A 23,349-nucleotide genomic window follows, 5' to 3' on the forward strand; every position below is an offset into this window, starting at 1 on the left:
ATTTGGGGCTGAGTACTACAAAGTCTCTCACTCTCTGCATGTTGTTCGATTGTGAATCTCTGTGAATTGCCATCTACTACAAGAAGCTTCTCAGAGGAAATTTGAGGAATTCGCTAATTTGCAGATATAGCAACATGCTGTTACAAGTTGTTTTATTGCTATGTTCATTTATCAGATTAATAGTAGTAGGATTCCCCCTAGGGACCATGATCTAGCTAGTCTCAAGTTCTTAGCCTCAATTACAATATCAGGTATGCATTCCATTTCATGGAGCGGGCCTTAAAAAATCCAGTTAAAAAGTGGTAGGTTACTCTTTTAACATTTGGGCCATAAGTGGGCATTTACCGTGTACAGGCTGATATTGTGGCTCAAAGGGTTCATAACTGGGTACGGATGATTCGTTTTGCCCTCCAAGAAGCACGTAGAGCATATTACAGCATTATAAACACTAGCCAGTAGGGGTAAAGTAGTTTCCAGTTGACTACCAGCTAGATTTCTCCATGTTCTTTGCCATTGTATATGTGGTGTCTCCAGTAAGACAACCTTACTTTCAAGTTGTAGAGGAAGTTTCTCTGATGATGGCTGAGTAAGACACTGACCTATCAATATAGCAGAATGTCATTAGGAGTCATTGTATTGCTATTTACTTTTAGTAGAACAGCGATATCTGGTTTTACCCTAGGTTTCTGTACTATCTAGTCTCAGGTTCTTGGTCACCCAAGCAGTGTCAGGAATGGGTTGCATTTTGTGGAGTGGACTTTAAATCAAATCAGACATTGGCTAGTTACACCCACAAGCTTCATACCACCATTGCCTTAGCATAGTTTGCAGGCACTAAAGTTTGTAGAGCAAAGGTTTTGTGGCTGGGTTGGTATTTGCGTTTCTCTTTTGGTACCTTCCTGTCCCAAAGTCACTAGAACATCGGGGTGAAGGCTCAATGTAGGCGGAAGCTCACTTATGTTCAATGAGTTGTGTGCATGCTGTCTTTAGCAAAGAGGCCTTGCTATCAGTTTGTGGAGAGCAGCATATAATCTAGGTAACATCCTGTATTGTATGGGGGTTCCCATGGGACCTATTTGGCCAACAACTCAATTCAGCGTAACATATTACTGGTTCTGAAAGCGTCATTTGGTGATGAGAGATGATGATTATTTGACAATTTCATTTTGAACGCCTATATATATATATATATATATATATATACATATGAATATATATGTATGTATATCTATATATACATTTTAGCCCCTACTTTGCTTCTTGGAGCAGCATTTTCTCAGGTGGGCTCTATTTGCTAGAGGCAAGCATGTCTCATTGAAGAGAGGCTTCCTGATTTAGATTTAGCAGTAAAAACTTTGCAGTCCTTTAAAGAGGCTTTACAACAAAGTACTTAGATGGTGTTGATAAATAGCCGACAGAATGCTTCTTGGTGGTGGCAGGGACCTTGAAACTTCAGAGGTGTGACAATGAACATGGCTCCTGCAAGTACTTCCACCATGAGACTGGACTCTCAGAAAGCTAAAGAATGGAGTGGAAGCAGCCATCAAAGCCACGGCTTTAATCCTAGCTATATCACTTAGGAAATTAAAGACTCACATGGCCAGAAAATAAGAGTTATACTGAATGGTTTTCAGTGTGTTTAAAAATATATGTAAGCTTGGGAGAGAAAATAAAAAGGATAAAGTCCTTGAGAGAGAGAGAGAGAGAGAGAGAGAGAGAGAGAGACAGAGAGAGAATAGTTGGGTGTGGTGGCACACACCTTTAATCCCAGCACTTGAGAGGCAGAGGCAGGCAGATCTCTGTGAGTTCAAAGACAGCTTGGTCTACAGAGTGAGTTCCAGGGCAGCCAAAAATACATAGAAAAACCCTATCTCAAACACCAAAATTAAAAATAAAAATAAAAGAAATATAGTTTAAATAAAACCTCAACAAGATGGAAACTACACAATGATTTTGGATACTGGATGTTATGGTGTTGTATTTGAATTGCTTGAAGAAGAAGCAAGAGCTGCTAAAAGACATTTGATTATAAATAAATGTTACAGAATTAATCTAACATATAGTTTGAAAACGCCTTGAGTTCTAAATTAAAGTCAAAAGATATTTTACTTTGGAGAAGAGGTTTTGCTTTTGTTTCCACAGGAAATGAGAAGCTGTGGATTCATTCAGAGTTAAGAAAAATCATGTTTTAAGGAAGACCCCCTGAGAAATCTCTGATAGGAGCAAATGGTACAGATGTCTGAGTTCTACATCTAGAATAGCTTCAAGAATGCAGGCTGAGGTGATCGAGACTCACAGAATATTGCTGTCAGGATTTGTCCATAATTCTAAATTTTCTTTAGGACCCCATAAGATTATCAGCACCCCCAATCAACAGGAAGTATCCCAGAAAACTACACCCAATTCTCCAAAAATGGATTTTAAATGTATTTCTTTGTTTAGAGCATTGGTTACAAGTTGTTATGGATAATGGTCAGGAAGAAAGCTAAAAAAAGGAGATTAGATTCTGAGTTTTCATTTTGAAAAAAAGGGGGAACTTCTGTGGGTCAATAGTCTTGTATGGTGTAAAGATTTGTCACTTGTATTGTTTTAATAAAATGCTGATTGATCAGTAGACAGACAGGAAGTATAGGTGGGGTAACGAGAACAGGAGAACTCTGGGAGGAAGAAAGGCTCAGTCTGTAGTCATTACACTTTGAAATGTCGACAATCTTGGTAAATTTTTCTTTTGATGACTATGTAGTATCCATCCCTATCTTTTCTGAGAGTAAAATGGTCCCTCTGGTGAGCCTTCCAGATCAGATTATGGCAACACACCTTTAATCCAGTAGCCACACTAATTTCCATAGAAATCGGGTTTAACATATCTTTAATTCCAACCCTAGAGAGGAATATAAGTTGGGAGGAAACAGCTCTCATCACATAGTCTTATGCTGAGGTTCCTGGAGGAAGGATCGTCATTTCAGAATGAGGTTGAGGTTAAAGCCAGTGGCTGGTTGATTGCCTTGCTTTTTGGATCTTCAGGTTGAACCCCAATTTCTGACCCTGTGCTTTTATTTTTTGTGCTTCAAGATTTATGAATTTCATCCTAGTGTTTGCACTTTTCTGGATCTCTTTAATAGATTTATTAATTTTCTCTATGTAGAACTCTATCATCTTAATACAGGTGTTTTTCAGGTTCTTTCCTCGTGCTTCAGGTGTGTTGAGTAATCAGGGCCTGCTGTGGTAGGTTTGTGGTAGAGAGAATGGCAGTGACTGTTAGGTACTGTTTTTTTTTTTCCTTTTACATTGGGATCTACGCATCTGGGCTGAGCTTCATTGTAGGTGCTGATATCTGGACTTTGTTAGTGTGGGTGTTCTATTTCCTGACTTCTGTCTCCTGTTTCCTTGGCCTGCTAAGCTAGTGTGTTTGTTGGGAGTACTTGGTGGAGTTGGGGACTGGGATGAAGCGACAAATTGGGGGAGGGAGCTTAGGAGTGGAAGATCTGTGGGATCCACAGGTGATGGGGGCAGGGGGTAGGAAGGGCTGTAGCTGCTATTCTATTGTAGAATTGGAGGTGAGACTGGGGGATTGTGTCTGGAGGCTTCACTTGTGTTTGAGGTATAGATGTTAAGGTTTGAAATGTCATCTTGGTGATTTTTTTTATGACTATGTAGTATCCTTCCCTATCTCTTCTGAGAGTAAAATGGTCCCACTGGTTAGACTTCCAGACCAGATTATGGTAACACACACCTTTTATCCCAGTAACACTATGACACACAACTTTAATCCAGTAGCCACAGTAATTTCCATAAAATAGAGTGGTATACTCCTTTCATCCCAGCCCTAGAGAGGAATATAAATTGGGAGGAAACAGTTCTCCTCACACAGTCTCATGCTGAGGTTCCTGGAGTCAGGATCACCATTTCAGACTGAGGCTGAGGTAAGAGCCAGTGGCGAGCTGGCTGCCTTGCCTTCTGGGTCTTCAGCATTGCTCCACTCTCTCTGTTTTCAGTTTCTTCTCAGATTCCTGTGTTGAGTTTCTGCTTTGGCTTCCAGTGACTTTCATCTGTAAACTGACATAAGGAAGCTTTTTCTTGCATAAGTTGCTTTAGGTCAGCATTTTATCAGAGCAGCATGGAGGCATAATAAGATGGTACTATATTCAAAGTATGTATATTTGTGGAATTCAGATGTCAAAGTACCTACTCTTCCATCCGCCTTGTGTGAGGATGGCTTCCTGTAGTTCTTAAATTATGAAGGGTGTGTAGTATTTCATGAAACAAATATAATTTTAAATAGTAATCATGACTAGGAGGAAAACGGTAAAAGCCTATATTTGGGATCTAGAAAGAGTGGGGAGTGAACACAGAGGGATGACGGGAATATTTATTAGCCTATGGCAGAGACTGACAAAACAGGCCATGGAGGCAGACGGTGTGGGTGTGAATCACTGATAGGAGCCTGGGAAGCTGTGCCATCTTGATGCACTTACCCGGCCTTGCCAGCCTTTGCTTTTCACTCTGTTTTTTTTTTTTCTAAAGGATACTGCATTTCCTGTCTGTTGCAGATCAGTGTGTTCATCACCTACTGGACTCCATTTCTACGTTCTCCCTTTTCTCTTTTTCATTCCCTCTGTGGTCATTTTATACATATTAACAATGTATTTGATCTTATCAACTTATTATCAGACCTCCATCACCTCCCAGACTGCCCATCACATCCTGTGCAAACACCACGTTCTTTTGTGCTTTCCATAACTCACTGAGTATAATCAATGTTGCCAATTCTCTCCTACAATCATGTCAATATTTGAGGCTCCAGATGAGGGCCTGCTTCATCTCCCCAGGTTCTGTGAGTGAAGCCACAATTTCTTCAGCAACAGGTTCTTATTATCACATTCTGTAAGGTGTACTAGGTGTGAATCTGAGAGAGGGTTAGTATCTAGAATATTCAAAGAACTAAAGAGACTAAACAACAAAAGCCACAAATAATTCAATTAAAATTGAGGCATGGATCTGGTATACTTCCTGGCCTTTTCAGATGTCAGTAACATACATGGTACATAGATGTACATATAGACAAAATACCTGAACACATGCAGTAAAAAATGGGAGATCTAAAGAAAAGAAGTACAAATGATTGAGAAATTCATCTGTTTCAAATGTTCAGTTTTAAACTATCCTTAGCCATCAAGGCAATGCAAATCAAACTACTTGGAGATCTCATCTTCACCTAACAAATTTGGTAAGATAAAAATATGATGGAGAATGTTGACAAGGATGTGGGGGTGGTGACTGCGTGGCCATTGCTGGTGGGAGCGTGAAGTAGTGCAATCACTATGGAAATCACTGTGTAGATTCCTCAAAAAGCTAGAACAAATTCGTCACATGACCTACCAGTTTATTTCTTAATAATTCACCCAAGGACTCCATACCCTGCTGTAGAGGTAATTGTTCCACCTTGTTCATTGGCGCTTTATTTCCAGTGCCAGATGGCCATCAACTTATGAATGGACAGTGAAAATGTGTACATTACACAAAGCAACATTATTCATGTATTAAAAATGAAATTATGAAAATTTGAGTTAAAATTGGGAACAGTCATTCCTCGTGAGGTACCTGAGACCTAGAAAGACAATCGTCACACCCTTCCTATCATTTGAGGATGTTAGCTGGAATCTTCTGACGTATATTCTGTTTGGAATCCCCATAGAAGTCAGAAGGTCATTAAGAAGAAAAGTTTAAGGAAGGAAGGTAGAACACGGTGGTGTATAAGGTTAAAAAGGGAAAATGGAACAAGAAGCATTAAATGGGCTGGGGGTAAAGGGCAATGTAGGAGACAAAATACAAAAATACCCAGGATAATCAAAACAATCCTGTGCAATAAAGGAACTGCTGGAGGCATCACTATTTCTGATATAAGCTCTATAGTAGAGCTATGGTAATGAAAAATGCTTGTTATTGACATAAGAACAGAGAGGTTAACCAATATTATCGAATCGAAGATCCAGATATTAATCCACAGACCAATGAACACCTGGTTTTTGACAAAGAAGCTAAAAATATACAATGGAAAAAAGAAAGCATCTTCAACAAATGGTGGTGACATAACTGAATGTCAACATGTAGTAAAATGCAAATCGATCCAAAACCCAAGTCTATATGGATTAAATAACTCAATATAAATCTTACCATATTAAACCTGAAAGAAAAGGAAATGATAATTAACCACCAATGCATGGGTTCGTGAGACTACTTTCTAAATATAACACTAGTAACACAGACACTGACGTCAACGAAAAATAAATGGGATTTCCTGAAACTGAGAAGCTTTTGCAAAGCAAAGGACACAGACAATAAGACAATAATGCAGCCTGCTGAGTAGGAAAGCATCTCCAACAATCCCACATCACACAGAGGACTGATTTCCAAAACATAGAAATAACTCAAGAAATTAGACGTCAAAATTCCAAATAAATCCGTTAAATAGTATGGTCCAGAACTAAACAAGAATTCACAACAGAAGAATCTCAAATGGCTGAAAGACACTTAAGGAAATGCTCATTATCCTTAGCCATTATGGAAATACAATTCAAAATTATTCCGTGATACCATCTTACTACAGTCAGTATCCTGGCCAGCGGGATGCGAACTGGGGTCCTGATAAACCTAGAGGAGAGGAATGGAGGGGCAAGAGACATGAGAAATGATGGAAAGACAGGAATTCTGATCCAGCCATCTAGTTTATTATTTCATCAGAAGTTGTTATATAGCAAATGGGCAAAGGGGGGAAGAAAAGGGTGTCAGGAAACTCAGATCTGCTGGAATTCAGGTCCAGAGACCTCCCTAGCTGATAGGTAAATACTGAGTTTCTGTGATTGTTGACTAACAAAGGAAAATGCTAACTGAGTTCTTGAGTCTGGTGCCTGCAGGTCTCTGCTAGGAGATAAAATGCCAGGTTGATTTCCTAGACCCTGCAGAGGGAAAGAGGTAAATATTTTTCTTAACTTGTGAGCTTAAGATGGCTGTAAACAGAATGCAGATCTCAAAATACAGGTCTTTGCTTCTGGCAAGTCAGAATGGCTAAGATCAAAAACACCAATGATAGATAGCTTATGTTGGAGAGGATGTGGAGTAAGGGGAACATTCTTCCATTGTTGGTGGGAATGCAAATTTGTACAGGCACTTTGGAAATTAGTATGGTGGTTTCTCAGCAAATTGTAAATCAACCTACTATGGACTCAACAAAACCAATCTTGGGCATATACCCAAAAGATGTTCAGTTATACTACAAGGACATTTGTTCAACTATATTCTTTATATAGCATGATGATGATGATGAAGATGATTATTTTAAGCAGAGAATGCTTCCTATCACTTTGCGGAGAGCAGCATATAATCTTGACAACATCCTATGTTGTGTGTGGGTTCCCATTTGACCCCTTTGGCCAACAACTCTTTCAGTATAACATATTATTGGTTCTGAAAGCTTCATTTGGTGAAGAGAGATGATAATTATTGGACATTTTTACTTTAAATTCATATATATATATATACATGTAAATATGCATATATATTTGTATGTTTGTATCTGTATACACACACACACACACACACACACACATTTTATCCATACTTGGCTTCTTGGTGGCAGCATTATCTCAGGTGAGTTCTGTTTGCTAGAGGTAAGCACATCTCATTGAAGAGAGGCTTCCTGCGACAGATTTAGCTGCAAAAACCTTGTTGCCCTTTTAAGAGCCTCTACTATAAATTACTTAAATGGTGTTGATGAATAGCTGACAGCATGGTCTTTGGTGGTAGCAGGGACCTTGGAACTCCACAGAATTGTGGCAATAAACAGGGCACCTGAAAGTACCTCCTTCAGGAGGCTGAACTCTCAGAAATCTAAGAATGGGGTTGTTACACCATCAAATTCAGGGCTTTTCTTCCTAGTCATATTGCTTAGTAAATTAAAGACTCATGTGGCCAGAAAATGAGAGCTATACAGTAAGGATAGATTCAGAGAATCAAGCTTCTGAATATTTTACAGTGTGTTTTAAAATATATACACAATATAGAAAGAAAACAAAAAGGATAGAGTCTTTAAAAAGAGAGAAAGAGAGAGTAGTTTGGTGTGGTGAGACAAACCTTTAATCCCAGCACTTGGGATGCAGAAGCAGGCAGATCTCTGTGAGTTCAAGGTCAGCCTGATCTACAGAGTGAGTTCCAGGACAGCCAAAGATACACACAAAAAAAACCTGTCTCAAAAAACCAATATTAAATATAGAAATAAAAGAAATAGTATTTAAAAAAGAGCCCCATAAAAATGGAAACTACACAGAGAATCTGGATACTGTATGTAATTGTGTTGTCTTTGAATTGCTTGATGGCTTAAGAAGAAGCAAAAGCTGCTAAAAGACATTTGATTATAAATGTTGTTGGATTAATCCCGACATACATATTTTGAAAATACTTTGAGTTCAAAATTTAAGTCAAAAGATATTTTACTTTGTAGAACAACTTTTGCTTTTGTTTCAACAGGAATGAGAGGCTGTGGATTTATTTTTGGTTAAAAAAAGTGTTTGATTAAGGAAGATTCCCTGAGAAATCTCTGATAGCTGTGGATGGCCCAGAAGTCTGAGTTCTACATCCAAACAGCTTCAAGACTATTGATTGAGATGATCAAGCCTCCAAGAATATTCTAGTCAGGATTTGACCAAATTCTAAATTTTCTTTGGGTTCCCATTAGATAACCAGTGCCTCCAATCAGCAGGAAGTAGCTTAGAAAGCTATATCAACATTCCCAAAAACTGAATTAAGGATGTTTTTCTATGTTTAGAGTGGGAGTAACAAGTTGTTATATGTACTAGTCAGGAAGAAAGCTCAACAAAGGAGATAAGATTCTGAGTTCTTGTTTTGAAAAATAAAGGGGAACTCCTGTGGGACAATGGTCTTGAACCCTGCAAAAACTTGTCACTTATATTGTCTTTATAAAATGCTGAATCACCAGTAAACATGCGGGAAGGTTTGTCAGGGCAACCAGGCAGGAAGGACAGATAGGGTGATGAGAACAAGAGAACTCTGAGAAGAAGAAAGGCTCAGTCTGCAGTCATCACCCAGACATGAGAAAGAAAGATGAGAATGCCTAACTGATTAAAGGATCCAAGCCACGTGGGTAACATAGAAAAGAATTATGTGTTAATGTAAATTATAAGAGTTAATAAGAAGCCTGAGAAAAAGGGGCAACCAGTTTATAATTAATGTAATCCTCTGTGTGTTTTTATGGAACACAGCTGAGTAACTTGGTGGGACAGAAACCTCAGTCAACAGTTGGTGATTGTTGTGAGTTAATTTTGTGTCCAGCCACGTTGCTGAAAGTATTTGTCAGCTCTAGAAATTTCCTAGTGGAATTTTTCAGGACACTTACATATACTATCATATTATTTCTTGAAATAAAGATACTAGGACTTCTTTTTAATTTCTGTATTCTTGATCTTTCTTGTTTGGCTTATTTCTTCAGTTAACATTTCAATTACTATATAGAATAAATATGAAGAAACTGGACAACCTTGCCATTTTTCTGACTTTAGCGAAATTGCTTTTAGTAAAGGCTCTCTCCATTTAATTTGATTTTAGCTATGGTCTTGCAGTAGACTGCCTCTATTATGTTGAGGTATATCGTTTTTTAAAATCTAATCTCTCCAGGACTTTTATCATGAAGGTGTGTTGGATTTCGTTAAAGGCCCTTTTTACACCTAGAGAAACAAACATATGATTTTTTTCTTTCAGTTTCTTTAGATGGTTAAGATGGTTAATTATATTTACTGATTTTCTTATATTGATCCATCCCTGAGTCCCTGCCATGAAGAGTACTTGATAATAATGGATGGTCTTTTTGATGTGTTTTTAGATTCAGTTAGAAAATATTTTGTTGAGAATTTTTGCATCAATGTTCATAGGAGAAACATATCTATAATTCTCTTTTTTGGGGGGAGGTCTTTATGTGGTTTAGTTTTAGGGTAACTGTGACCTCTTCAAACAAAATGAGCTATATTTCTGAAAATAAAAACAAACTGTTTCTATTTTGTGGAGTAATTTGATGAGTATTATTGTTAACTCTTCCATGAAACTCAGGTAGAATTCTGTGCTGCCCTGGTTTTCTTTTTTCTTCCTTCCTTCCTTTCTTCTTTCCTTCCTTCCTTCCTTTCTTTCTTTCTTTCTTTTCTTCTCTCTCTCTCTCTCTCTCTCTCTCTCTCTCTCTCTCTCTCTTTAGTTGGCAGACATTTAATGACTGCATCTGTTTCACAAGGGTTAATAGAACTATGTAAATTGCTTACCTGATCACGATTTAACTTTATTAAGTTGTATCTATTAAAAATATCCCTTTGCCTAGTAGCATATCAGTTGTATTTTAAAAAATAAAGGCTCCCTAAAAATCTGAGAGTAAAACAGTTCCACTGGCCAGCCTTACAGACCAGGTTATGGTAAACACACATTTAAATAAGGTGCCACAACGACACCCACCTTTATCCTAGTAGTCATAATGACATTAACAATGACTAGTTGGCATAGAAATCAGGTGGTACATGCCTTTAATCGAAATGGTGCGCGCCTTTAATCCCAGCCCTAGAGAGGTATATAAGACAGGAGGAAACAGCTCTAACACACAGTTTTATCTTAAGGTTCCTAAAGGCAGGATCACCGTTTCAGATTGTGGTCAAGGTAAGAAGAGTCAGTTGCTGGCTGGATGCTTTGCCTTTTGGATCTTTGATTGAACCCCAATATTTGACCTGGTGTTTTTTTATCAATTGTGCTTCACCTTTCTTTTAGATTATCAAAATTAAGTGAGTATAGGTTTTTAAAGTATGCCCTCTTTACTTTGCCCTCTGGATTTCCTTAGTGTCTGTTATATACCCCTTTTAATTTCTAATTGTGGTAATGTGGATATTCTCTCTCATGAGTTAATTTAGATAAGGGTTTGCCTACCTTGTTGATTATCTCAACAAACCAAATCTTTGTTTCATTTACTGTATTGTTCTCTTTGTTTCTATTTTGTTGATTCCAGATTGGATTTGATATTTCTTGACAATTACTTCTTTTGAATGAGATCTCTTTTTGTTCTAGAAAATACCAGTTTTTCAGTAAGTTGTTAGTATGAGATCTCTCCAGGTGTTCTATGTATGCACTTAGTGCTATGAACCTTCATTTAATTTGATTTTAGCAATGGGCTTGCAGTAGACTGCCTCTATTATGTTGAGGTATCTCTCTTTTATCTCTAATCTCTCCAGGACTTTTATCATGAAGGTGTGTTAGATTTTGTTAAAGGCCTTTTCTGCGTCTAGGACAATCATGTTTTTTTTTTTTCCTTTCAGTTTGTTTATATAGTGAATTGTATTTCCTGATTTTCTCATACTGAGCCATCCCCGAGTTCCTGGCATGAAGAGTATTTGATAATAATGTGTGGTCTTTTTGATGTGTTTTTAGATTCAGTTAGAAAATATCTTGTTGAGAATTTTTGCATCCAGGTCATAGGGGAAACATATCTATAATTCTCTTTCTTTGGCGGTCTTTATGCGGTTTGGTTTTAGGGTAACTGTGACCTCTTCAAACAAAATGAGCTATATTTCTGAAAATAAAAACAAATTGTTTCTATTTTGTGGAGTAATTTGAGTATCATTGTTAACTCTTCCATGAAACTCAGGTAAAATTCTGTGCTGCCCTGGTTTTCATTTTTCTTCTTTATTTTTCTTCTTTCTTTTCTTTCTCTCTCTCTCTCTCTCTCTTTTGGTTGGGAGACATTTAATGACTGCATCTGTTTCACAAGGGTTAATAGGACTATATAAATTGTTTACCTGATCACGATTTAACTTTATTAAGTTGTATCTATAACAAATATCCCTTTGCCTAGTAGTATTTCAGTTGTATTTTAAAAAATAAAGGCTCCCTAAAAATCTGAGAGTAAAACAGTTCCACTGGCCAGCCTTACAGACCAGGTTATGGTAAACACACATTTAAATGAGGTGCCACAATGGCACCCACCTTTATCCTAGTAGTCATAATGACATTAACAATGACTAGTTGGCATAGAAATCAGGTGGTACATGCCTTTAATCGAAATGGTGCGCGCCTTTAATCCCAGCCCTAGAGAGGTATATAAGACAGGAGGAAACAGCTCTAACACACAGTTTTATGCTAAGGTTCCTAAAGGTAGGATCACCGTTTCAGATTGTGGTCGAGGTAAGAAGAGTCAGTTGCTGGCTGGATGCTTTGCCTTTTGGATCTTTGGTTGAACCCCAATATTTGACCTGGTGTTTTTTATTAATTGTGCTTCACCTTTCTTTTAGATTATCAAAATTAAGTGAGTATAGGTTTTTAAAGTATGCCCTCTTGACTTTGTCCTCTGGATTTCCTTAGTGTCTGTTATATACCCCTTTTCATTTCTGAATGCGTTAATGTGGATATCTCTCTCATGAGTTAATTTAGATAAGGGTTTGCCTACCTTGTTGATTATCTCAACGAACCAAATCTTTGTTTCATTTACTGTATTCTATTTGATTCTATTTTGTTGATTCCAGTTTGGATTTGATATTTCTTGACAATTACTCCTTTTGAATGTGATCTCTTTTTGTTCTAGAAATACCAGTTTTTCAGTAAGTTGTTAGTATGAGATCTCTCCAGGTGTTCTATGTATGCACTTAGTGCTATGAACCTTCGTTTAATTTGATTTTTAGCTATGGGCTTGCAGTAGACTGCCTCTATTATGTCGAGGTATCTCTCTTTATCTCTAATCTCTCCAGGACTTTTATCATGAAGGCGTGTTGGATTTTGTTAAAGGCCTTTTCTACGTCTAGAGAGACAATCATGTTTTTTTTTTCCTTTCAGTTTGTTTATATAGTGAATTGTATTTCCTGATTTTCTTATATTGAGCCATCCCCGAGTTCCTGGCATGAAGAGTATTTGATAATAATGTGTGGTCTTTTTGATGTGTTTTTAGATTCGGTTAGAAAATATTTTGTTGAGAATTTTTGCATCCAGGTCATAGAGGAAACATATCTATAATTCTTTCTTGGGGGGTCTTTATGTGGTTTGGTTTTAGGGTAATTGTGACCTCTTCAAAATGAGCTATATTTCTGAAAATAAAAACAAACTGTTTCTATTTTGTGAAGTAATTTGATGAGTATTGTTGCTAACTCTTCATGAAATTCAGGTAGAATTTTGTGCTTTTTTTTTTTTGGTTGGGAGACATTTAATGACTGCATCTGTTTTACAAGGGTTAATAGGACTATGTAAATTGCTCACCTAATCACGATTTAACTTTATTAAGTTGTACCTATCAAAAAATATCCCTTTGCCTAGTGGCATTTCAATTGTATTTTAAGAATCAGAGTAAAACAGTCTCACTGGCCAGCCTTACAGATCAGGTTTTGGTAAACACACACATTTTAATCAGATGCCACAATGACATCCACCTTTAATCCCAGTGGTCACAATGACAGTAGCCACAGTATTTGGCATAGAAATCAGGTGGTACATGCCTTTAATCGAAATGGTGCACGCCTTTAATCCCAGTCCTAGAGAGGTATATAAGACAGGAGGAAACAGCTCTAACACACAGTTTTATGCTAAGGTTCCTAAATGCAGGATCACCGTTTCAGACTGAGGCTGAGTTACCAGTCAGTTGCTGACTGGATGCTTTGCATTTTGGATCTTTGATTGAACCCCAATATTTGACCTGGTGTTTTTACTAATTATACTTCACCTTTCTTTTAGACTATCAAAACTGAGAGAACAGGCATTTTAAGGTATGCCCTCTCTTGACTTTGTCCTCTGGATTTCCTTAGTGTCTGTTATATACCCCTTTTCATTTCTGAATGCGTTAATGTGGATATCTCTCTCATGAGTTAATTTAGATAAGGGTTTGCCTACCTTGTTGATTATCTCAACGAACCAAATCTTTGTTTCATTTACTGTATTCTATTTGATTCTATTTTGTTGATTCCAGTTTGGATTTGATATTTCTTGACAATTACTCCTTTTGAATGAGATCTCTTTTTGTTCTAGAAATACCAGTTTTTCGGGAAGTTGTTATTATGAGATCTCTCCAGGTGTTTTATGTAGGCACTTAGTGCTATGAACCTGTAAAATCTTAGAACCACTTTGAATGTGTCCCACTGTTTGGTTATTCATTTACCTTCAATTTCAGAAAATCTTTAATTTTATTTTTTTATTTCTGTCTTCACTCATTTTTTCATACACTAGAGAGCTGTTCAATTTCCATGAGTTTGTAAGCTTTCTCTTGTTTCTGTTGTTGACATTATCTATCTATCTATCTATCTATCTATCTATCTATCTATCTATCTATCTATGTTTATGTCTATCTATCCATTTATCTATCTATTCATTTATATCTGGATTATCGTTTATTGGTGAGAGAGGAGTATCGATGTTTACAACTATCAGCATTTGATGGTCACTATGTAATTGAAACTCGGTAGTGATACTCTTACAAATATGGGTTCCCTTGTGTTTGAGGCATAGATGTTAAGAAATGAAATGTCATAGTGGTACAATTTTCTTTCGATGATTATGTAGTATTTATCCCTATCTTTTATGAGAGTAAAACAATCCCACTGGTCATCTTTCCAGACCAGATTATGGAAACACAGACCTTTAATCCCAGAAAACCAATGATACACACCTTTGATCCCTGAAGATACACTAGTTTGCATAGAAGTCGGGTGTATGCCCCTTTAATCACTGTAGTACATGCCTTTATTACTAGCCCTAGAGAGGAATATAAGACAGGAGGAAACAGCTTTCAACATACAGTCTCATACTGAGGGTCCTGGAGGCAGGATCATCATTTCAGACTGAGGTTGAGGTAAGAGCCAGTTGCTGACTGTCTGCTCTGCTTTCTGAATCTTTTGGTTGAACTCCACTTTTTGACACAGAGTTTTTATTAGTTGTGCTTTACCTTTCCTTTAGATTTTCAAAACTGAGATAGTACAGGTTATTAAAGTATGACCTCTCAATTTTGCCCTCTGGATTTCCTCTGTGCTGTTATATGCTTCTTTTAATTTCTGATTGTGTTAATGTGGATATTCTCTATCTCTCTCTCTCTCTCTCTCTCTCTCTCTCTCTCTCTCTCTCTCTCATGAGTTAATTTAAATAAGAGTTTGCCTACCTTCTTAATCATCTCAAAGAACCAAATCTTCATTTCAAAGCTGTATTATTTGTTTCTGGTTTGTTGATTTCAGCCTTGAATTTGAGCAGTTCTCACCATCTAATCCTTTTGAATGTGATTTCTTCTTTTTGTTCTAGAACTTTCAGTTATTAAGTCAAATTGTTAGTGTGAGATCTCTCAAGTTCTTTGAAGGCACTTAGTGCTATGAACTTGTAAACTCTTAAAACCACTTATAATGTGTCCCACTGTTTGATTATTCATTTACCTTCAATTTTAGAAAGTCTTCTTTTTTTAATTTTATTCTGTCTTGACACCTTTTTCATTCAGTAGAGAGCTGTTAGAGTTCCATGAGTTTGTAAGCTTTTTCTTGTTTCTGTTGTCGATTCTCTCTCTCTCTCTCTCTCTCTCTCTCTCTATCGTACTACACATTTATGTCTATATGATTATTCGTGGTGGGAGAGGGGTATTGATGTTACCCAAGATCAGTGTGTGGTCTTAAGTTCCGTAGTGTTACTCTTTCGAATATGGCTTTCCTTGGATTTGAGGTATAGATGTTAAGAGTTGAAATGTCATCTTGGTGAATTTTTTCTTTTGACTACGTAGTATCCTTCCCTATCTCTTCTGAGAGTAAAATGGTCCCACTGGTTAGACTTCCAGACCAGATTATGGTAACACACACCTTTAATCCCAGTAACATTATGACACACAACTTCAACACCAGTAGCCACACTAATTTCCATAAAATAGGGCAGTACATTTCTTTCATCCCAGCCCTAGAGAGGAATATAAATCGGAAGGAAACAGTTATCCCCACACAGTCTCATGCTGAGCTTCCTGGAGGCAGGATAGCCATTTCAGACTGAGGTCAAGGTGTAACAGCCAGTTGCAAGCTCTACAGCATTGCTCCACACCCTTTGTTTTCAGTTTCTTCTCCAGATTCCTGTGTTGAGTTTCTGCTATGGCTTCCATTGATGGTAGACTTTAATCTGTAAACTGACATAAGGAAGCCTTTTCTTCCATAAATTGGTTTAGGTCAGCATTTTTTCAGAGCAGGATGGAGGCATACTAAGATGGTACTATATTCAAAGTACGTATATTTGTGGAAGTCAGATGTCAAAGTATCTACTCTTCCTTCTGCCTTCTGTGAGGCTGGTTTCCTATATATCTTAAATTATGAAGGTGTATAGTATTTTATGAAACAAATATAATTTTAAAAATTAATCATGACCAGAAGGAGAGAAATGGTAAAGACCTACATTTGGGGTCTAGAAAGAATGGGAAGTGAGCAGAGAAGGATGATGGGAATAGTAGCCTATGGCACAGACTGACAAGACAGTCTATGGAGGCAGATGGTGTGGGTGTAAATCAATGATAGGAGCCTGGGAAGCTGTGCCCTCTTGACGCACTTACCCAGACTTGCCAGCCTTTGCTTTTCACTCTGCTTTTTTTTTTTTTCTAAAGGACCCGCATTTCCTGTCTGTTGCAGAAACAGTGTGCTCATCACCTACCGGACTCCATTTCTAAGTTCTCCCTTTTCTCTTTTTCATTCTTTCTGTGGTCATTTTATACATATAAACGATGTATTTGATCTTATCAACCTTTCAACAGACCTTCATTACCTCCCAGACTGACCCAACTCATCCTGTGCAAACATCACGTTCTTTTGTGCTAACCATAACCAACTGAGTATAATCAATGCTGCCAGTTCTCTCCTACAATCATGTCAATAGTACCATTGTAAACTAGTTCTGGCCAATCGATTATTGACTGACAAGGGTCTATTATGAGCTGAACTGGTTAAATGTGACACCCTTCCTTTTCTTTTTCACTTGTGCAGGCAAATCATCTTGATAGAGGAAGTGAAGTTGGTGCAGAACATTTACCAAATATCAGAGTCTGCACAGAAGAAGTGAAGTAAACCATTGTTGTAAAATTCTTAAGTAACATGGTGTATTTCAACGAGTATGTTGGGGAAGTCATTGGGAAGAATGGGCCTTCTACACAGTCATTATTGTGCTTGGAGGAAATTGAGGAAGAGAACCAAAGGCTCCAAGGACACAGAGCTTGTGCCCCTTGCTCTGTGTGTCCAGATGCTGCTCAGAGCAGAAGTGCAGATGCTGGGGGCAGCACAAATAAGCTCACAGGAGATTCCACTCCCAAGAACACCCAGAGTCACACGGAGCAACGTGTGGAAGAAAAATTTTCCCAGTTACCATTTACAGACTCTCAACCATATATCTCAAACGGCAGAGTAAAGTCTTTAAGAGGGCCAGCAGGACAGAAACATGAAATGTGGGGCTCAAACGAGAAGGACAGTGGTAATGTGGACCTTGAGAGCAATGGCCTCTCACAGTCTCTTTCCTCTTCCAGTTCTGAAGAAGTCAACCTTATTTTGAGGGGAGCTACAGGCCACCAGAGAGGCCCAGCTTTTCCCAAAATAGGTTTTCAACAGGAAGCTGAACCCTTGATTCCCAATAACATGAAGGCTCCCTGTGAGAAACCTTCTGGCTTCTACAGCTTCCCTCAGCCTAAGCCACATTGTTCCCAGAATTCTCCACCGCTGCCACTGCCCCAGCTCTTACCTTCAGATACACATGCAGGATTGACAGGAGCCTCTGATCATCCCGATTCTGTAGTTACAGGGGTTCAGAGATTTAGGGAAATGCTGAAAATACCATACAAGCTGGAGTTAAAAAATAAACCCGGCAGAAGAGATTTGAAGCATATTGTTATAGATGGATGTAATGTCGCATTTACCCACGGGCTGCACAAGTTCTTCAGTTGCCGTGGAATAGCAATTGCTGTTGAATATTTTTGGAAGCTTGGTCACAGAAACATCACTGTATTTGTGCCGCAGTCAAGAACAATGGATGATCCTAATATCACAGAACAGCACTTCTTGACCCAGCTCCAGGAGGTTGGAATATTATCTCTAACTCCTTCCAGGACGGTCTTTGGAGAACAAATTGTTGCTTGTGTTAACAGGTTCCTACTACACTTAGCGCACAAGACTGGCGGTGTCATTGTAAGCAATGATAACTTCAGAGAGTTTATGACTGAGTCAGTGTCCTGGAGAGAAATTATTGCCCAAAGATTGCTTCAGTACACGTTCGTGGGGGACATATTTATGGTTCCCGATGACCCTCTGGGAAGAAACGGGCCTTGGCTAGAAGAATTCCTGGAGACATGGAGCCTCTACTCAGTGCCCTGCCAAATGTGGACATGTTCGCCTGGAGCCACAACACCCAAATAGTCATCACCAGCTACCAGCCTCCATATTGGAAGCAGGTAAAGACTTCAGGCCCTTGGCTTTCTCAGCAGCTCCACTTCACAACTCTGACCACCGTTTCTGGTATACAGCATAACTATCTCATGCCAGCACAGTGAACTTCTGCAGAGACCAGCAAGCTTAGGGGGGTCCTGCTGAAGATCTTCCCTGATTCTGAGCAAAAACAGAAGATTGAGATCCTGGCAGCTCGGCCATTCCTGAAAGACCTGAAAGTGCTTTCTGATGTGGTGTTGGACCGAAGGCTGGGCTGAGATCCCACGGCTGAAGTAGACCAGAGCGAGCTCCCAACTCTGGACAATCATAGTGGGAAGAAGCCTTCCAGAGTGAATGGGATTGCTCTGGATTTTCTAAGCAAAGGAAGGGATGGATGTGTTTTATGTTTACACAAATCTGGAGTTTTAAAGCCATCTTTATTTCTCTGTATAAAATTTGCTGGTAATATAGATTTAACCTTTTCTGTAAAAGGAAAGCACATTTTCTGCCTTTTCAGAACTGTGTATCAGCAGTTACTCTTGAGTGTACTTTCAACTTTCTGTTTTTAAAACCATTTCCTTAGAGCTGAAGAAATATTGATAAGTGAATTAAGTTTTGCCTTTGGAAATAAAATTAAATAAAAAATATAAACCTCAGTGTCTCACGACTCAACTTTGTGCTCTCCCTAGAAACAATATATGTCATAGAGAGTTCTGTTCCATCTTCCATTCAAAAGCCCAGGTTTCACAGGTTATCATTGCTATTGTGCAGAATGTAACAGCCAAAACTAGAAGGTGGGAAATGACTATAGAGATTACTTAATGAACACATGCTATACTGGAAAGAGACATGACATAAGCAAATTAATTTTTTTAAAAAAATTATGTGTATGAAATTTTGCTTCATGTGTGCATCTGTACTGCACATGTGCCTGGTACTGTGAAGGTCAGAAGAAGGCATTGGATTCCCTGGTTCTGGACAGATCATTGTGAGCCACCATGTGATGTTGGAAACCCAAATCTGATCATTTCTTAGAGTAGCCAGTGCTCTAACCACTAAATCACATCTGAGTAAAGAAACCAAAATTTTAAAATGCTAAGACTTTGCTTTTGTTTACTTTAATATCTGATAGTAAACTAATGAGAATACACTAAAATATAATGAAGAATATGTCTAAATATATGGCAATGGTATAAATTAAGACTTTTAGCATCTATAAACAGCTATAAAATTAAACTCAGATATTGGACATTGATATAATTCTAGGTAGCGCCATATTTTTCCAGCCTTTTTTTTTTCATTGAAAACCATGCTGTCAGAATCTCACACACTTATTTTTGATTATATTCGCCTTTCCTCACAAATACTCATGGACTTAACAACACTTCCCTATTGCATGCTCCTTGCTGTCTTATTTGACCCATCAAGTCCAACCTCTACTGCCCAGATACTATCAGATATGTGATTGACAGGTCAGATGATTGACCCAGCAGGGACCACATCCTTAAAACTGACTCTTCCTCTCCCCACAGCTGTCGATTGCTCTAAGCTCTTTAACTGAAGATGCGACTTCATGAAATTTCCTTAGTGCTGGGACTTTTTTCCAGTTTGAGCGTGTGTAGTTCTCATGAATCACAAGGGCTGTGAAATAATCTGAACCACTTCCTGTTTCTGAAAAACTCGGTTTCCTTGTTGGAATCCACGTTCACCAGCTCTTACAATCTCTCTGTCCTCTTCCTTGATGATCTCTGAGCCTTGGAAGTGCAGGTTGTGATATCGTTGACCGATTTCGAGATGAGAGTTCTTTTTCTTCTCTGTCTTCTGAGGAGCTGGAGATCTCCGTGTTCATTGCCATCTCCTGAAAACTTCTCTGGTGAGGGTTGAGAGGTGAGCTTATATACGCGTGTAATGTTATGTCATTAGAAATTGGTTTAATAGTATGCCTATGTAACAGAATAACTGTAGTAGGTTCTTCCCTAGAGTCTGTGATGTGTCTTGCCCCTGCTGCTGATGCCAGGTGCAAGCACCTCGAGGTACACATGAGGGGCCAGACCACACTCCTAAAGACCCCCAAATGCCAGGCTTTGTCCACAGAACACCCTAAAAGACGGACCCAGCGACTCCAGGTGCAGGTGGCTAAGCTCAGAAATTGAAAACCTGCCAATCAATCCCCACCCTGGAATTCTTCACCTGCAAGAAATCATACATAATCCCTGTCTTCTACTCAGTTTTCTGCTGCTTCTGGCTGAGCAAAGGTACCCACCATCCTGGTGTTTTTCCCTACAAATGAATCTCTTGTGTGAGATTTGTTGTGAGCTGACTTTGCTTGTCTCCCACCTGTCAGGATACCTTTTTTTTCAGAACATTAACACTTGCCTTGGGGAAACTTCACTCCCAGAGCTACAATACTTCACGTGGGAAAGCCTTTCCTGTCAGAGCTGTAACACACCAGGTGTGGGGTCCAACTTCAACAGTGGACCTTAAGTCGAGCCAGCAGGTAGTTGTTCATTCCCGTGTCACTTGTCCTTACTGCACCTGTGCACCTGTGTTGCCAGCTGGTAATGACTGTGTGCACAGGATCCACAGCTGGGTCAAAGTGGTGATGACTTTTCTCCTGCAGTAGTTTCGTGGCTTCTTCCCGCACCATGGAAGCTATACAGTGGAGATGAGGCTTCAGTTGAGAGCAGCTTCATCTCTACAGGTTTAGTGAGTCATGTATGCAGTTTTGTCAGCAACAGGATCTTAATGTCTCATTCTGTAAGGTGTACTAGGTGTGCATCTGACAATGGGTAAATATGTAGAATATACGAAGAACGAAAGAAATTAAACAAGAAAAACCACAAACAATTCAATTAAAATTCAGGCACGGATCTGGTACACTTTCTGGTCTCTTCAGGTGTCAGTCACATATATGGTATAGACGTACATATAGACAAGATATCCGAACATATGCAGTAAAAAAGGAGTTGGAGCAAGAAGAGGTACAAATGACTGAGAAATACATGTGTTTTAAATGTTCAGTTTTCAACTTTCCTTAGCTAATTAAACTACTTTGAGATTTCATCCTCACCTAACATAATTGGTAAGATAAAACTGTAGTGGAGAATGCTGACAAGGATGTGGGGGTGGGAAATGCTTGTCCATAGCTGGTGGCAGCGTGAAGTAGTGCAATCATCTTGGAAATCATGTGGAGATTCCTCCAAAAGCTAGAACGTATTCACCACATGTCCTACTGATATATTCCTTACTCATCCACTCAAGGACTCGATATCAAACTGTAGAGAAAATTTCCTCTCCTTGATAATGGATGCTCAAGTGTCAATACCAGATGGCCATCAACTGATGAATGGATAGTGAAAATGTATACATTACACAAAGCAATATTATTCATGTGTTAAAAATGAAATTATGAAAATTGGAGTGTAATATTGGGAACAATTATTCCTCGTGAGGTACCTGAGACCTAGAAAGACAATTGTCACATCCTTTCTATTATATGTGGATGTTATCTGGAATCTTCTGACATATGTATTCAGTTTGAAATCCCCATAGAAATCAGAAAGTGTTTAAGATGGAAAGTTTAAGGAAGGAATATAGAACACGGTAGTGTAAAGTTTTAAAAGGGAAAAGTGAACAAGAAGCATTAAGTGGGGTAGGGGAAAGGGCAATGTAAGAGATGAATACAAAAATCCTAGTATAGCCGAAACAATCCTGTATAATAAAGGACCTGGCAGAGGCATCACCATTTCTGACATAAGCTTATTGTAGAGCTAAGGCAATGAAAAAAGCTTCTTACTGGCATCTACAGAGTGAGTTCTAGGAAAGCTAATGATACACAGAAAAACCCTGTCTCAGAAAACCAATTTTAAAAATAGAAATAAAAGTAATAGTGTTTAAAATAGAGCCTCATAAAAATGGAAACAACACAAAGATTCTGAGTACTGTATGTAATTGTGTTTTGTTTTTGAATTGCCTGATGGGTAAAGAAGAAGCAACAGCTGCTAACAGACATTTGATGATAAATGTTGCTGGAATAATCTGACATATATATTTTGAAATTGCCTTGAGTTCAAAATCTAAGTCGAAAGATATGTTACTTTGGAGAACAACTTTCACTTTTGGTTCTACAGGAAAAGAGAGGCTGTGAATTCATGTGTGGTTAAAAAATGTGTTTGATTAAGGAAGATGCCTTAAAAAATCTCTGATACCTGCGGATGGCCAGAAGTCTGAGTTCTACATCCAGAACAGCTTCAAGACTACTGTTTGTAATGATCAAGCCTCCAAGAATATTCTAGGCAGGATTTGGCCATAATTCTAAATTTTCTTTATGTCTCCTAAGGTAACCAGTGCTCCCAGTCAGCAGGCAGTAGCTTAGAAAACTATATCAACATTCCCAAAAAGTGAACTATGAATGTTTTTCTGTTTAGTGTGGTAGAAAATAGTTGTTATATATACTATTCAGGAACAAAGCTCAACAAAGGAGATTAGATTCTGAGTTCTTGTTGAAAAAATAAAGGGAATCTCCTGTGGGAGAATGGTCTTGAACCCTGCAAAAAATTGTCACTTGTATTGTTTTAATACAACACTTGTATTGTTTAATGCTGTCTGATTGGCCAGTAGACAGGCAGGAAGGATAGGTGTGGTGATGAGAGCAGAAGAACTCTGGGAAAAAGAAAGGCTCAGACTGCAGTCATCACCCAGACACAAGGAAGACAGATAAGAATGTCTAACTGAGAAAAGGTTCCAAGCCACATAACTAACAAAGACAATGATTATGGGTTAATGTAAGTTATAAGAGATAATAAGAAGCCTGAGCTAAAAGGCAGCCAGTTTATAAGTAATGGAGTCTTCTGTGTTGTTCTTTGGAACACAGCTGAGGGACTTGGTGGGACAGAAACATCAGCCAACAGTTGCTAATTAT

General features: G+C 38.4%; 1 pseudogene across 1 annotated transcript; it reads left to right on the forward strand.

The window, feature by feature from the left end:
• Positions 1-12,179: 12,179 nt before the first annotated feature.
• LOC148119965 (NEDD4-binding protein 1 pseudogene) lies at positions 12,180-18,480 on the forward strand (annotated as a pseudogene). Its single transcript, XR_015734763.1, has 2 exons — positions 12,180-12,219; positions 17,004-18,480. The product of XR_015734763.1 is annotated as an NEDD4-binding protein 1 pseudogene (transcript).
• Positions 18,481-23,349: the final 4,869 nt, after the last annotated feature.

Source organism: Myodes glareolus, chromosome 13 (assembly GCF_982192425.1).
Source record: "Myodes glareolus chromosome 13, mMyoGla1.1, whole genome shotgun sequence".
Classification (NCBI taxonomy): Eukaryota; Metazoa; Chordata; class Mammalia; order Rodentia; family Cricetidae; genus Myodes; species Myodes glareolus.